The sequence below is a fragment of the Pan troglodytes genome, chromosome 19 (assembly GCF_028858775.2).
Source record: "Pan troglodytes isolate AG18354 chromosome 19, NHGRI_mPanTro3-v2.0_pri, whole genome shotgun sequence".
Taxonomy (NCBI): Eukaryota; Metazoa; Chordata; class Mammalia; order Primates; family Hominidae; genus Pan; species Pan troglodytes.
The window spans coordinates 55164330-55181678 of record NC_072417.2 but is presented as its reverse complement, the minus strand read 5'-3'; the positions used below and the strand labels follow the sequence as shown (position 1 = coordinate 55181678).

The 17349-nt window shown below is 41.2% G+C and overlaps 1 protein-coding gene across 12 annotated transcripts in view; it reads right to left on the bottom strand.

Annotated features, from left to right (window-relative positions):
• CDRT4 (CMT1A duplicated region transcript 4) overlaps positions 1–17349 on the bottom strand; it is a 126555-nt gene that overhangs the window by 81378 nt on the left and 27828 nt on the right. Inside the window, exon 1 of one of the 12 annotated variants that reach the window (XM_063798999.1) lies at positions 13119–13253. The exons of the other annotated variants lie outside the window; for them this stretch is intronic. The gene's annotated coding sequence lies outside the window, so the exon portion shown is untranslated. Of the gene's footprint in view, positions 1–13118; positions 13254–17349 lie in introns of those variants that run through there. 12 annotated transcript variants of the gene reach the window in all.

The following is a 17349-nucleotide window of genomic DNA, read 5'->3' as shown; positions in this document are numbered from 1 at the left end:
TGTCTGACCCTCCCTGAGTAGAATTAGCTACTCCACGCCTCAGTTTCCTCATCTTATCCAATAAGGGTGATACTTCTATCATCCACCTCATCAAGTTGTTATGAGCATTAAATGAGTTAATATATGTAGAGGGCTTGGAGTAGCACATGGTGCACAGTCGACCTATATGGGTGCTAGGAATTGTTTATATCCATCACGTGCTTGACACATTACCTAGGTTGTCTCATTAAACCTCCAAACAATGGTTTGAGGTGGATGTTGCCATCCCACCCTAAACAGGAGGAAGCCACATCCGATAAAGGAAGTAACATCCAGATGACTACACAGCTGGCAGGTGGCAGAAACAGAAGGTGAGCTCAGAAGGGCTGAGTCTCATGCCCATTCTCTTCCCACTGCACCATAAGAGAATTCTCACTCAAGAATTTTCCCAGCCTCAGCCAGACGCGGTGGCTCACACCTGTAATCCCAGTACTTTGGGAGGCTGAGGCGGGAGGATCATGAGGTCAGGAGATCGAGGCCATCCTAGCTAACACTGTGAAACCCTGTCTCTACTAAAAATACAAAAAAAAATTAGCTGGGTGTGGTGGCACGCGCCTGTAGTCCCAGCTACTTGGGAGGCTGAAGCAGGAGAATCACTTGAACCCAAGAGGCAGAGGTTGCAGTCAGCCAAGATCACATCACTGCACTGCAGCCTAGGTGACAGATCAAGACTCCATCTCAAAAAAAAAAAAGAATGTTCACAGCCTGTCACAGAGAACCCAACAGGCACTAAGAGTCAGGAGGTGAAGCCAATACAGCATCAAGATCTACCCAAATATAAGGGGGTTCAGAGATGTGATTGTGTCCCAAACCCTACCCTATATGGTTGCAATGCTACGTATTGTATCAACGGCACATCCAAGCTAAAAAGCTTTTCATGTGCATCATCCAGAAGGCGTCCCTAGCATTCAGGGGCCCAAAATGTCCCCCTTGGCACTCAGCTGAACCATCAGCATGCCAGCAATACCCATGTAACTCCTACATCTGGAAAGCAGATGACAGCTGGGCTCTCAGCAGCTGGTCAGCAAAGTAGACTGTGACTAGGACAGGTTGTCACTGTGCCTTAGAGAATCCTAAGCATTCCTTTAGCTCCGGGATGACAAACAGACAGTGTCTGTGCTAACTGTAATTAATTAAAAGTGATTGTCGAGAATCTGTGTTTTCCAAAGAATTCCATGGCTAAGACTGGGCTCAGTAGAGAAGAGCTCCACTGGGCTCAGTAGAGAAGAGCTCCATGGTTGACTAGTGATGTCTGCCCAGGATACAAGAGGGAGAGGAGAACACTAGATGAAGGTTTTCCAACCCTTCCTCAGGCCAAGTCACCTTGTGATATGGTTTGGCTCTGTGACCTCACTCAAATCTCAAATCTCATCTTAAATTGTAATCCCCACGTGTCGAGGGGGGACCTGGTGCGGGTGATTGGATCATGGGAGTGGTTTCCCCATACTGTTCTTGTGACAGTGAGTGAGTTCTCACAAGATTTGATGGTTGAAAGGTGTGTCGCAGTTCCCCACTCTCTCTCGCTCTCCTGCCATCATGTTAAACGTGCCTTGCTTTCCCTTCACCTACCACCATGACTATAAGTTTCCTGAGGCCTCCCCAGCCATGCAGAACTGTCCACTACACCTCTTCTCTTTATAAATTACCCAGTCTCAGGTGGTTTTTTATAGCAGTGTGAAAACAGACTAATACATCTTTCATTCACTTAGGTATTGAAGAAGCACCTGGTATCCACATACTACCATACTAGAACATGAAAACATGTATATGACATGGTCCCTGCCTTCAAGAAAAGACACACAGAGGTGAGAAGCCAAACAAAAATATAAATACAAGCCAAGCATGGTGGCTGCTGAGTGTAATCCCAGAGCTTTGGAAGGGTGAGGCAGGAGGATCATTTGAGCCCAGGAGTTCGAGGCTGCAGTGACCCATGATCATGCCACTGCATTCCAGCCCAGGTGACAGAGTAAGACCCCATCTCAAATAAATAAATATATACACACACACACACACACACACACACACACACACAAATTGCGTGTTAAGCATGGGGAAAATTCTCTTTTAAAACCCTGTCTACTCAGTTTTTTAAAGGTTGGGGTCTTCAAGGACTCATTTTTCTCAACGTGCCTTAAAAGTACTGTCAGTTGGTGGCCAGGCACAGTGGCTCACACCTGTAATCCCACCACTTTGGGAGGCCGAGGTGGGTGGATCATGAGGTCAGAACATCCAGACCATCCTGGCTAACATGGTGAAGCCCTGTATCTACTAAAAAATTAGCTGGGCGTGGTGGCGGGCACCTGTAGTCCCAACTACTTGGGAGGCTGAGGCAGGAGAATGGCATGAACCCAGGAGGCGGAGCTTGCAGTGAGCCGAGATCGCGCCACTGCACTCCAGCTGGGGCAACAGAGCGAGACTCCGTCTCAAACAAACAAACAAAAAGTACTGTCATTTGGTTAACAGCTGCCTTTTATGGAGGCCAAGCTATGCAAACCAAACTATGAAAAACTTTAAGAGTAAAAGGGACCCTGGATGCCATTTAGCTTGGTCACTTGCCACTACAGAAGCTCCTTCAGCAACAACCCAGCATGCTTGCTCAGTGCCTTCATCCGCCAGCTGAGGAAGGCTGCCCACTCCAGCCTGATCAACCATGATTGCTAGAAAGTGTTTCCTTGGATTTCACCAAAATCCTCTTTCTCTCATTTCCATCCAGCTGTCCTAAACTCTGTCTTTCAGGGCCATACAGAACACAAAAACCCCCTGCTCAACATGACAGCTTTTCTAATCTCTAAAGACAGTTTTCATATTGCCCCTCAGTCTTCCCTACTGCCAGTTAAACAGCCCAGGACTTCTAACTATTTTCCAGATGACATGGTTTCAGATCACCTAACGTCCTCTGGGTTCCCTTTTTTGGGTCATCTTTCATCTTCTCAACTCAGAGAGGATTTCAGGCTCTATTTAGATTCCTCCTCCCTTATCCTATTGTCAGAAATTGCCTCCAGGTAGAAAGCCAAGGCAATTATAGGGTTCTTTTCACTTATGTCCATTTTCCCAGGGATCACAATCATGTACTCCCTGAAATAAGTTATTTTATGTATCTTGTCCACTTTCTAGTTACTCACAGTGGGAGGATAAGTCTGGTTCTTGTTATCACATTATGGCTGAAAGTGGACATCCACACATGTTCAAACAAAGCTTTCAACATTTTACCATTAACTGTGATATTATAAATGTTCCCCTTAACACTGGGGGCAAGCAAGGGTGCTTGATACCACCATGTCCTTACAAAATTATACTGGAGTTCCTCGTGAAAGCAGTAACGCATAAAAAAACATGAAGATTGGAAATGAAGGAAAAAAAATCTGTCATCATTTGCAGTTTGCATGTTTGTCTAGATAAAAATCCCAAAATATCTACACAAAAATCCTAAAGTATATACATTTAAAATGAACCTTTAAAAAAATGTGATGGCATAAAATACTACTAATGATAGCAACAGAAAATGTAAAGTACCCAAAAATAAAGCTAACCACAAATAGAAAAGACCTCTATAGAGAAAATTATAAAAACTTTACTTAAAGAAATCAAGGACTTAAGAGACATACAATGTTCATGGATCAGAAGATTCAATATTACAAAGATGAGAATTCCCCCCACTTGATACACGGTTTCAATGGAGTTATGATCAAAATTCTAGCAGAGCTTTTTTGGTACTTAACAAGTTGATTATAAAATTATTATAATCTGGCCAGGTGCGGTGGCTCACACCTGTAATCCCAGCAGTTTGGGAGGTCGAGGCAGGCAGATCACAAGATCAGGAGATCAAGACCATCCTGCTAACATGGTGAAACCCCATCTCTACTAAACATACAAAAAAATTGGCCAGGCGTGGTGGTGGGCGCCTGCAGTTCCAGCTACCTGGGAGGCTGAGGCAGGAGAATGTCGTGAGCCCAGGAGGCGGAGCTTGCAGTGAGCTGAGATTACGCCACTGCACTCCAGCCTGGGCGACAGAGCGAGACTCCGTCTCAAAAAAAAAAAAAATTATTATAATCTCTACTAATTAAGTTAGTGGGTATTGGTATAGGGATATTCAAATAGAGAAATGTAACTGAAAAGAGAAGCATGAAAGAGAACCACGTATATAGAGAAACTTAGTTTATGATGGAGTTGGCATTGGAGAGTAATGTGAAAAGGACAGATATTTCAGTAATTGGTTAGCCACATGGGAAATAAAAAGAAATGTGATTCTGTGTTAGCCATGTTGCTGCAATTTTGCTGTGCAGCAAACAACTTCCACATCTCAGTAACATATAACGACAAACATATATTTGTCACACAGAGGTCTATAAGTCACACAGAGGTCAGATCAGGTCTACTCCACATGTCTCTCATTCTCTGACCCAAGCTGAAGGAGTGTGGCCACCCGGGGCATGCACTTCTCATGTTGCAGGTAAGGAATACACGAGAGTAAATCAAACCACACATTTAAAGTTTCTTATTGGGTGGGACATACATTATATCTGCTCACATTCTAATCACCAAAACAAGTCACGTGGTTAAGCTAAAAGACAGTGGGGAAGTGGAGTATATTCTGCCCAAAATGAATCATGGCACAGGCAGGAAGGAAAGAATTGTGAGCAAATAATACAAATTACTACAGATTCTACCTCACACCATACCAAAAAAATCAATTTGAGGAGGCTTAAAGACATAACTTATGAAACATTTAAGAGACTATATAGGAGAATATCTTTATGTTCTTATGGTAAGAAGGAAATTCACAAATATGAAACATAAAACAGAAACTATAAAAGATTGATAATTTTAATTGAGCTGCTATTCATGAGAAATTCAAAGTGAGATAAGACATTCACAATATATATCAGTGGCAAAGAATTAGCATTCAGAAAACACAAAGTACCCCTATACATAAATAAGGAAAAAATAGACCTATTCACACCAGGAACTTGGTATTTGACAGAATGGCATCACAAATCAGTGAGGAAAATCTGGATTATTCAATACAGGGTGCTGATACAACTGGCTGTCTACATGGGGAAAGATAAAATGAGATCCCTACTTCAGTCTATATGCCAAGATAAATTCTAGATAATTTTAAAAGATAAATATGAAAAGCATTTTATAACTTTAAAAGAAAATGTAGCATATCATTATTACATTGATAAAGAGTGTTTTCAATGAATATTGAAAAGAGAAGTCATAAAAGTTGGTAAGTTTGGCTACATTTTTAAAAAAACTTATATAAGTCAAAACACTCCTGGCCAAGCACTGTGGCTCACACCTGTAATCCCAGCACAATGGGAGGCCAAGGTGGGAAGATCACCTGAGGTCAGGAGTTCCAGACCAGCCTGACCAACATGGTGAAACCCCATCTCTACAAATATACACAAATCAGCCAGGCATGGTGGTACACACCTGTGCACCACCAGAGCGAGATTCCCTCTAAAAAGAACAAACCAAACAAACAAAAAACTCCCTAAACAATGTTAAAAGTGAAGTTATAGAGCAGATTTTTTTTTTTTTGGAGACGTAGTCTCGCTCTGTCGCCCAGGCTGGAGTGCAGTGGTGCGATCTCGGCTCACTGCAACTTCTGCCTCCCGGGTTCAAGTGATTCTCCTGCCTCAGCCTCCCGAGTAGCTAGGACTACAGGTGCATGCCACCCGGCTAATTTTTTGTATTTTAATAGAGATGGGGTTTCACTGTGTTGCCCAGACTGGTCTTGAATGCCTGAGCTCAGGCAGTCCACCCACCTCGGCCTCCCAAAGTTCTAGGATTACAGGAATGAGCCACCTCGCCAGGCCTTTTTTTTCTTTTTTTTTTCTTTTTGAGACAGAGTCTCGCTCTGTTGCCAGGCTGGAGTGCAGTGGCACAATCTTGGCTCACTGCAACCTCTGCCTCCCAGGTTCAAGCGATTCTCCCACCTCAGCCTCCCAAGTAGCTGGGATTACAGGCACCCGCCACCATGCCCAGCTAATTTTTGTATTTTTGTAGAGACGGGTTTCACCATGTTGGCCAGGCTAGTCTTGAACTCTTGACCTCAGGTGATCCACCCCCTTTGGCCTCCCAAAGTGCTGAGATTACAGGCATGAGCACTGCACCTGGCTGGAAGATTTTTTTTTTTTTTTTTTTGAGACAGAGTCTCACTCTGTTGCCCAGGCTAGAGTGCAGTGGCGCAATCTCGGCTCACTGCCAGCTCCGCCTCCCAGGTTCATGCCATTCTCCTGCCTCAGTCTCCCAAGTAGCTGGGACTACAGGCGCCCGCCACCACGCCTGGCTAATTTTTTGTATTTTTAGTAGAGATGGGGTTTCACCGTGTTAGCCAGGATGGTCTCGATCTCCTGACCTCATGATCCGCCCGCCTCGGCCTCCCAAAGCGCTGGGATTACAGGCGTGAGCCACCACGCCCAGCCTCCAGAAGATATTTTTAACATGCCAAGAAGACAAGGTTAAATATCCAGAATATTTCAAAGATGCCCTATACGCACTACAAAACACTGCTGAAGAGAGCTTGGTGCATTTGAAGAACAACAAAGTGTTTCTTGTGGTTGTGGCAGAGTGGGTGTGTGTGTGTGTGTGTGTGTGTGTGTGTTACTCCCGTCTTTACATGATAAATTCCTTTGACTTAGAATGCCCTTTCACCATTTTGTTCCTGGAGTTAGAAAATACCTCATGAAAATTAGCATGACCTTCCTTTATGCTTCTCTGGTTTGTTTTATATTCTCTATCGACAAATTTTAAAATATTATAATTCATTGAGAGTACCATTTTGCCTCCCCCTACTCCCTACTCCAAATATGAGTTTTTCCTGTTTGATTAAACAGCCTTTGAGCATCTGTCACAGATCCAGCTCTGTTCTAGGTACTTTAGAATAAAGATGAATGCTTGGTTGTTTCCAGGCTATGCTGTAAATTCTAAGGAAGGGGGTTAAGGACAGGATTCTTGGAGGCAGTATGATGTGATCCCAGAGACAGGAGATAGGAAAAGGTAAGCACATGTTCTAGATGTGTTTAAATTCTCATCAAATAGGAGGCGACGCCATTCTCTGATGAGGAAGGAGATATGAAATCAGACACCCAAAGAGGCTTTCCAGAGGACATCCTAACTTTTGATAGATGTTTCCACCATCTGGGTGGCGTCCTCTTCTCCATCCCTCTGTTTTCTCAGAAGCAGCTGCTGGGGTCCCAGAGGGATGCACACAGTGGCTATAGGTGCTCACAGATCCACAGTGAAACACTCTTATCTAACCCTGGAAGGTTTTGCTGCTTGAAAACCTTTATGCCTTCATCCTAAGATACAAGGTTGCAAATAGCACCAAGAGCTGGAAACAGATGCCAGCTGAAACCTAAGAACAGACACAGCGCATGAGCAGTGTCCTGCCAGGACCACCACTTGGCTCTTGGCAGTGGCAGCCCTCCTCCTGGCTTCTGGCAATGACCATCAGTTGCTTCATCTTCTGAAAAGGAAAACTACCCAGTTGGCCAGGCCAGATCTCCAGGAAGGAGGTGTCTCTGTCTCCTGCTTTGAGATCAGTCCTTCCACTGCTCCATCCAGGGAGCCCCAGAGAAAGTAATGTGTGAGTTGAACACACTGAAAATCTGTACCTAGCACAGGTCAGCAGTTGAAAACAGCATGTATACAATGGCTTTCACCTACACTGTTAAAAGACGGGCACATGCCCAATAAATGTTTATTGAGTGCCATTAGGTGCCCGGCACTGGGTCATGCACTGACAATGGGAAGGCGAATGACAAAGATAGGCTTCCTGCTGTCATAGCGTTTACAGACAGCTGGAAGCGTGTGATGGTTAATTTTTTGTGTCAGCTTGGCTAGTACTGGGTTATTTAATCAAACACTAATGTAGGTGTTGTTTGCTTTGAAGCTATTTTATAGATGTGGCTAACATCTACAATCTGTTAACATTGAGTAAAACAGGTTGCTCTTTTACTGTGTGGGAATGTCTCAGCCAGTCAGTTAAAGGCCTTATGAACAAAACTAAGATTTTCCTGAGGAAGTAGAAAGTTGACCTCAAGATTGCAACATCAGCTCCTGCTTGAGAGTTCCAGCCTGCTGGCCTGCCCTACAGAATTTGGATTTGTCAGTTCCCACAACTGTGTAAGCCAACTCCTTGAAATAAATCTCTCTCCGTGTGTGTGTGTGTGTGCATGCACACGTGTGCATGCACCCACGTTCATCTCTGGCACGAGACCCACATACAAAGGTGGTGTCCTAAGGTGTATGATTAGGGAAACTGCATGTGGTGCTTAGCACTGTAAGCCTAAGGCAGACTGTCCAGATAGGAACCTTGGATCCATCATGTACTAGATGCACCATGACCTTGGGTCAACTCCTACATTCTCTAACCCTCAGTTTCCTCATCTGTAAAATGGTGGTAGTATCTCCCTCACAGGGTTATTGCAAAGAGTCAAAGAGATTAAGTATCTCATGATATTTAAGAGGTTAAATGCCCATGACCAACACAGCAAGTAAGTATGAAGCCAGGATTTAAACTCATGTTTGTCTGCACTGCGTATGCCCTTTACCCGCTGCCATATCACCTTGGTCTTTGGGAATTACACTTCAGTTATCAGCTCTTTAACAGACACAGTTGCTGTAGACCACTCCTACATTGTTACAGCTTCAACTCTGCTCTACAAAGATGCCTCTTAAATGTATACCTTTGGCCTAATCCTGAGGTTGAGTTCCAGGTTTCCACTGCACTTTGCTAATTTGATATGCTCCATTGGCTTCAAATCTGACATATCTTAAATTCAAGCTCATCATCGAAGCCTCACCATTGACAAGTCCTGGCTTCACCTCTCTCTAGTTATATGACCCCAGGAAAGCTACTGATCCCCCAATCCTCAGTTTCCTCACTTGTTAAATGGCAGGGTTTGCCGAGATCAGGAAGGCAGACACATAGCACTCATAGTTCTTCTTATGTCTGACTGTGTCTACGGTACCTGTCTTGCTTGATCTCTGGTACATTGTGGGTATTATATTGTACTTATTTATTCAGCATCTATTCATTCCCTGGCACTGATTTTGACTAATTTCACAATAAGATGCATGGATTTAGTCCTAACTCACCACTTGTAGGAAAACCATCATTTCTTACTAAACCAAGTAAATTGGCTGCTCCAGTATGCGTTGGTTTCATTTACATCGTATGTTAGTATATTGCCATCTAGAGGACCAAGTGCAAGATACAAGCAAGAGGGAACTGGGGCTTGGGGAGAAAGGCAACATCCTAGAAGAAATGTTTAAAAACATTAAGACTCATTCGTAGCTGTGTTGGATTTCAACAATTATGTGAAAAAAATAAATAACAGGATGTGTTTTAACTATAAATTAGAAATGAATGCTATAGTAAGTTACCGGCTCATAAACTTATGATCTCTGTTAAATAAAATTTATAGGAGGTCATTGGTTTGAAGTAAGTTCCTGCACTAGGCCCCAGTAGACCAAACCAAAATGGAGTTACTCGCGGTGAAGTTCCAGGCCACCAAGCCAAAACTACATTGTTATCTGACCTTCCAAGAAATCAGGAGCGAGAGGGAGATAATAGCCACATCTCCGAACAGCCAGTTTTAGCCTGCCTGATAAGGAAGTCCCCCTACTTTAACCTTCACAAGGCAAGTAACTTTGAAAAAACCAATCCACTTTGTGTTCTTTGTTTCTGCATTCTTCAGCCTTTTTCTGCCTGTAAATACTCACTGCCCATGTTTCAGAGCAAAGCCCAATTCCCATGAATCATTCTTTGGTCCGTTACATTTATTTTGTTTAAAGTTTTACTTCTATCATCTTTAACTTGTTCTAAACAAAATAAAAAAATAAAATGAAATCAGCATTCTTTCCTATAATTGACTGTTTTGCTGCATTTGGATTATCCATGCCATATACTAGATGAGAATCTAAATTAAAAGAGGAGCCACTTAACTAGGGGTTAGCTCTCCTGACTGCTGCACCCTTAGCTTAGCAATTCGGTTTTCCATCTGAGCAAGTTACCATTATCGAGTGCTTACTGTGGGCTTGGGACTATACTGAACATTTTACATGAGTTATCTCATTTAATCCTCACAAGCTCCTTCCACCTCAAGAGGGTAAGTATTTACTTGTGCTTATGACTCTCAGCCTGCTGCTTCATCTGTAAAAATGGGATAAGTGACTTTCTCAAAATCTAAAAAAGGATATTGAACTGGATCCACAACTCAGATCTGCCTGAATCAAATACAAGTTCTTAATGATTACAGTTTACTAAATACAACAGCTTCTGCATTCTAAGAATGTCACGAGGATGAAACAATTCGTGGAAAGCACTTTTTGGAGAAAAAACAGTGCTCGAATGCTTACATAACAGAATGTTCACACAAAAAATAGGTGTAAAGTGATGTATATTCTATTGGGATAACCAATCGCTTTACAAAAGCATTCAGTAAGGATTGCTTTTTCAGTAAACAGTAGTGGTATCTTTTCTTTCAATCTGATTCCAGGTTTGTCAATTTTGCTAATCCTTTCAAAGAACCAACTTCTACTTTTGTTGTTTTCTCTACTGTTTTTCAAGTCTTTATGTTTTTTCTTTCCTTTCTAATCTATTATTTCCTTCCTTCTGCTTACTTTGATTTACTATGGTCATCTTCTAGTTTCTTAAGATGAAAGGTGAGACTTGATTTGAGATCTCTTGTTTAAAAAAAATAAGTGTTTACAGTTACGGATTTCTCTATAAACACTGTTATATATGCATCCCATAAGTGTTGGTATGTTGTGTTTTCATTTTCATTAATCTCTAAGTATTTTCTAATTTCCCTTGTGATTTCTTCTTTGACCCACTGGTTATTTAGCAGTATGTTGTTTAATTTTCACATCTTTGTGAATTTCCCAAATTCCCTTGTGTTGTTCATTTCTAATTTAAATCCATTTTGACCAAAGATTATACTTTGTATGACTTCGATTATTTTAAATTTATTGAAGCCTGTTTTATGGCCTAACATATAGTCTATCGTGGAGAATGTTCCATGTTCATTTGAGTAGAATGTGTATTTTGCTGTTGTTGGACAGAGTCTCTACAGATGCCTGTTGGGTTTTTTTGTTTGTTTGAGATGGCCCAGGCTGGAGTGCCGTGGCGTGATCTTGGCTCACCGAAGCTTCCACCTCCCGAGTTCATCCTGCCTCAGCCTCCCAAGTAGCTGGGATTATAGGCATGCGCCACCACACCCAGCTAATTTTTGTATTTTTAGCAGAGACGGGGTTTCACCATGTTGGCCAGGCTGGTCTCGAACTCCTGACCTCAAGTGACCTGCCCGCCTCAGCCTCCCAAAGTGCTGGGATTACAGAAATCAGCCACCATGCCTGGCAGATTTAGTTTGTTTATAGTGCTTTTGAATCCTCTTTTTCCTAGTTAATCATCTGCCTACTTCTATGCATTATTATAAATGAAGTGTTGATGTCTCCAGCCACTATTGTTAGATTTTCTGACTTCTTTACCTTTAACTAGCAAAGCAACTCAGTTTTTCTTTCTAAATAAGAGTTATCATTATCAAGTGCTTACCGTGTACCTGGGACTATGCTTACTCTTTTACGTGGATTATCTCATTTAGTTATTAATAATTATTAAGAGTAAATTGTTATGCCAGGCTCAGAGGCTCACGCCTGTAATCCCAGCACTTTGGGAAGCCAAGGGAGGCAGATCACTTGAGGTCAGGAGTTTGAGACCAGCCTGGCCAACATGGTGAAATCCTATCTCTACTAAAAATACAAAAATTAGCCTGGCATGGTGGTGCAGGCCTGTAATCCCAGCTAATCGGGAGGCTGAGGCAGGAGAATTGCTTGAACCTGGGAGCTGGGGGTCGCAGTGAGCCGAGTCAGCGCCACTGTACTCCAGCCTGGGTGATAAAGTGAGACTCTGTCTCAAAAAAAAAAAAGTAAATTAATTGTTAATAATTATTCAATATGGAGAGTTTTGTCAGCTTTTGTTTCATGTGTGGGATTTTTTAAGTGCATATTTGTTTTTAAGTGTTATGTTTTTCTGATGAATTGGTCCTTTTACCAATGTGTGATGTCCTTCTTTGTCCCTTGAAACAGTTTTTGCCTTAAAATCTACTGTTTGACATTAGCATAGTCACTCCAGCTATCTTTTGATTACTGTTTGCATGATATATCTGTTTCTATACTTTCACTTTCTACCTGTGTCTTTGAATCTAAAGTGTGCCTCTTGTAGACAACATATAGTTGGATCATGTTTTTTGCCAATCTGTTTTTTGTTTTTTGGGTTTTTTTTGGATGGAGTCTCGCTGTCACCCATGCTGGAGTCCAGTGGTGTGATCTCAGCTCACTGCAACCTCCGCCTCCTGGGTTCAAGTGATTCTCATCCCTCAGCCTCCAGAGTAGTTGGGATTACAGGTGCCCGCCACCACACCCAGCTAATTTTTACATTTTTAGCAGAGATGGGGTTTCACCATGTTGGCCAGGCTGGTCTTGAACTCCTGACCTCAAGTGATCCGCTCACCTAGACCTCCCAAAGTGCTGGGATTACAGGCGTGAGCCACTGTGCCCAGCCGCAAATCTGTCTTTTGACTGAATTATTTAACTGGTTTTCTTCTAATATAATTACTGATAAGGTGGGAGTCATTTGTGGGATATCTGCTCTTTTCCTTTTATGCATCTTATGTCTTTTGATTTAATTTCTCCACTACTGCCTTTTGTATTAAATAGGTATTTTCTAGTATATCATTTTGATTTCCTTCTTGTTCCTCTTATTGTATTTTTTGAGTTTTTTTTCCTAGAGGTTGCCCTAGGGACTATGATTACTATCTTAACATAAAGTAGGTTCAGATTAATGCCAACCTAATTTCAAAAATACTCAAAAACTTTGGTATAGCTCTATTCCCTTCCTCCTCCTTTGTGCTATTATCATCATACAAATTGCATCTCTTATAAGTTATAACCCTATCAACATTATTTCATAAGCACTGCTTTATGTAGTTGTCTTTTAGGTCAGACAGGAAAAGAATTACAAACAAAAATACATTTATACTATATTTCATATTTACCTATGTAGTTACCTTTAATGATGTTTTTTATTTCCTCATGTGGATTGGAGTTATTGTCTAGTGTCCTTTCATTTCAGTCTGAAGGATGTCTTTTAGCATTTCTTGTAAGGCAGGTCTGCTAGCAGTGAATTCTCTTAGTTTTTATCTGGGTATGTTTTAATTTCCACTTTTTTTTTTTTTTTTTTTTGAGGGTGTCTCACTGTGTCACCCAAGTAGGAGTGCAGTGACACAATCAAGGCCTCAACCTGCCAGACTCAAGTGATCCTCCTGCCTCAGCCTCCTGAGTAGCTGGGACCACAGGCACATGCCACCACACCCTGCTGTTTGTTGTATTTTTTGTAGAGATGGCTTTTTGCCATGTTGCCCAGGCTGGTCTCAAATTCCTGGGCTCAAGCAATCCTCCTGCCTCAGCCTCCTAAAGTACTGGGATTACAGGTGTGAGCCACCATGCTCATCCTTTCTTATAGTTTTGAAGGATAGTTTTGCTGGATCTAAAATTCTCTGTTAAGTTTTTTTCTTTTAGCACTTTGAATATGTCATTCTACAGCCTTCTGACCTCTGTAGTTTCTGATGAGTGGTAGGCATTTAATCTTACACAGGATCCCTTGTATGTGATAAGTTGTTTTTCTCCTGCTACTTTAACGATTGTCTTTGTCTCTGGCTTTTGACAGCTTGATTATAATGTGTTTAGTAATAGATCTCTGAGTTTATCCTAGTTATAATTCGTTGATCTTCTTGAATGTGTAGCTCCTGTATTTCATTGAATTTGGGAAGTCTCAGCCATTATTTCCTCAAATATTATTTCTGCCTTTTTCTTTTCGTTTTCTGGAACTCCCTTAATGCGTATGTTGGTAACTTGATAGCATGCCACAGATCCCTCAAGCTCTGTTCACTCTTCATTCTTTTTTCTTTCTGTTCCTCGGACTGGATAATTACATTTGTCCTATTTTCAAATTTGCTGATTCTTCTGCCTGTTTAAATCTGTAAACCCCTCTAAGAAATTTTTCAGCTCCAGAATTTTTCATGTTTTCTATTTACTGATACTTTCACTTTGTTTATACATTATTTTCCTTTCTCGTGTTCTTTGTCCATGGTTTACTTTAGTTTTTAAAGCATATTTAAAGGTTGACAAACTTTTTGTTTAATAGATCTAATGTCTGCGTTTTCTCAGGGATGGTTTCTGTTTTCTAAGTTTTTTCCCCCATATATAGGCGGCTGTAATTGCTGTTTCTTCACGTCTTTTGTTGTTGTTGAAAACTGGAAAATTTAAATAATATAAGGTGGCAACTCTGCAAATCAGATTTGTCCCACATCCCCCATCTTTGTAGAGTTTGTTACTATTTGTTATTTTTATTGCAATGGTGGTATGTCTAGTACCTTTCCTCGACTAATTCTGTTTAGTCTGTGTTCTTTGTCATGTTGCAGTCACCAAAATCTCTGCTTGGTTACTTTAGTCTTGAGCATATGATTAGACAGGGATTTCCTTAAGTGGTTGAAGCATAAGTCTCTCACCTTTACCTGACTTTCTAGCTCCCAAGAATATTTTGGCACTTTTCAAAGCCTCTGTAGACATCGCACTCCCCTTTTTTTAAGTTTTCTGGCCAGTCTCATTTGTCCCAACTAGTATAGCCATGTCAGGCAACTGTGCTATTTAAATAATTGCCACCAATTGTTTATAACAAACAACCTGAGGATAGTTTCCTCATTGAGTGACCTGAGTTGGGTTAAATGAAGACAAGCCCTGTGATTGGGACTATTCCAGGGAGCTGCCAGACAGGTCAAGGAGTGACAAATCTCTGGGGATGGGGCGTCTTGGATAACTCCAAACCTATCTTGGGGGGACTCTAAATTCCTTCAGTGGTTTCTAGGCTACTGGTTTTCACAGCTACTGTGGTCTCAAGGTTGCTGATTTTCAAGGCTACTGTGGAGCTGAGAAGAAAATGGGGACAGGACAAGTTAAAACACCACAAACCTTATTGATCATACGGAAAGTCAGCTTTTTTCTCAAATACATTTTCTTTGGGTTGTTGCAATCGTTTGGTTAATTTCCAGAGTTTAAAAAAGTTTATTTTGATCATTCCTGCCAGTGTCCTCACTGATTTTATGCAGAATCAGATATTCAAAGATCCATACTCCACCATTCTGGAAATGTTTCTCTATGATTTTTTTTAATGGGATATATAGGATTTCTCTTAAATTAATATAAGCAGCATCTATAGGATTTCTCTTAAATTAATAGAAGCAGCATCTACTACATTCACTTAGAACACTAGACATTACCACCCATGATAGACCATCTAAATGAGAAAACTGCTTCTCTTCTCAAATTTCATAGAATGTCCATGCTGGTTTCCAAAGCACATGGCATCTACCTTCAGTAAGCAACACAGAATATTAGAACACCAGAGTTCAAGTTCGTATCTATACACTCTCCAGCTCCAACTAAGAGGGCCTAAGGGACAGACTGTTCATCAATGACTGTAGACTAATGGTTTTCGCCCCTTCAGGCCCACAGCCACTTTTTATCAGAAATATTTTTAAACATGTTTTATTATTCTAAAACACAAACAATATAACTTACGTGAGGCATATTTTTAAATCATCTATCATGATTAAAGGTATCTTTAATCTCTAACTGTAATGTAACAGAGAAATAAAAGGAAGCAACTTACGGTAATGTGTAATTCAATCTGGAGATGGCCAAAACTCCTGATGACACAATCATTAGATGCTTGCATATGTACATATAATTACCATTAATGTGCCCACTACAAATGCAGACTACTGCAGTAGTTTTGACCTGGAACTCAAATGCCATGAGCAATGTTGCCACTAGTGACAGTTTTTAAAATGATAGAAAACTCTTGGTTACGTACTGAACAAAGACTACAACCTTCCCTCACTTAACTGGTAATTGCATTTTTGAGCAAATCAAGTACTGCAGATCTACAACAAAAATATAAAATGGAGTTATAATCTAAGCTCAAAAAATTATTGTCAACGTCCACCCGTCAGAGATCATGAGGAACAGATCTGCGGTTGAATCGAGTTGGGTTTATCGCACACTTTTACACAAGAGAGATCACACACCATGGGGAACCATGGGGTGCCTCAGTATGAGGGTGCTGGGAAGGGCTTTTTAAAGGATTTGGGGTTGTGTTGGGTGATTTCAAGAAGGGCTCCATGAATCATGGTTTTACTCTGGATTAAGTGCTTTCAGAAAGCAAGGGAAATTCTAAATGAGTGTAAATATTGAAATTTTTAATCTAGGAGGAAGAAGGAACAGAGTGATCTAATGGGTAATGGAGCAAATATCACACATGTAAGCCAAGAGACAAGAATGTTTGGTCGCTCTATGATTTACACAGAATCTTGCTAAGTTCCAACATGCCTATGGAGTGTCTTAATTTTTGTCTTCCTCCACCACACTCAGAGTGGCCTTGTCAGATGTTGTTGTTATATAACATTGTTTATATTCAACAGAATATAATAGCCTAGCCATTAGGGCTAAATCAGCTTCCAGCTGACAGCTGTAGGGGTTGCTCTTCCTTTCTCATTATAAACAGGATTTCTATGTACATAATTATTCAGCGAGGTTCAAAGAAGTCATGAGATACAGGACAATTCTTTGTTGTCTAAAACTGTCCTATGCTCTTCAGGCACCTAGCATCTCTATTCACTTTCACTCACATTTCATTGGCCATTGTTAACCACATGGCCTCAAATTAATTAAGGAAGCTGAGAAATGTAGAACAAATGGAACGTTTAGTGAGCATTACTATCTCTACTACATGCAACCTTCAATAAATTATTTTACTTCTCTCAGTATCAGTTACCTACCTGTAACATGAGGTTACATGGTACATAATGGTCATTCTTCCCTCTTGGGGAGAATCACATGAGATAATACATAAAGGAACTTTAATAAGCTCTAAGAGTTATATAGATTTAAAAGGCCCATAGTACCTATATGTTGGAGTTAATGTGCCATCACTTCTACACACACACACACACACACACACACACACACACACCCTTACCTATTTAGAGGTCTGGGTCAAAGAATACATACTCTCGGGGATGTAGAATTCGAATGTGATTTTACTACAGCCAGGCGTGGTGGCTCACACCTGTAATCCCAGCACTTTGGGAGGCCAAGACAGGCAGATCACCTGAGGTCGGGAGTTCAAGACTAGCCTGACCAACATAGAGAAACCCTGTATCTACTAAAAATACAAAATTA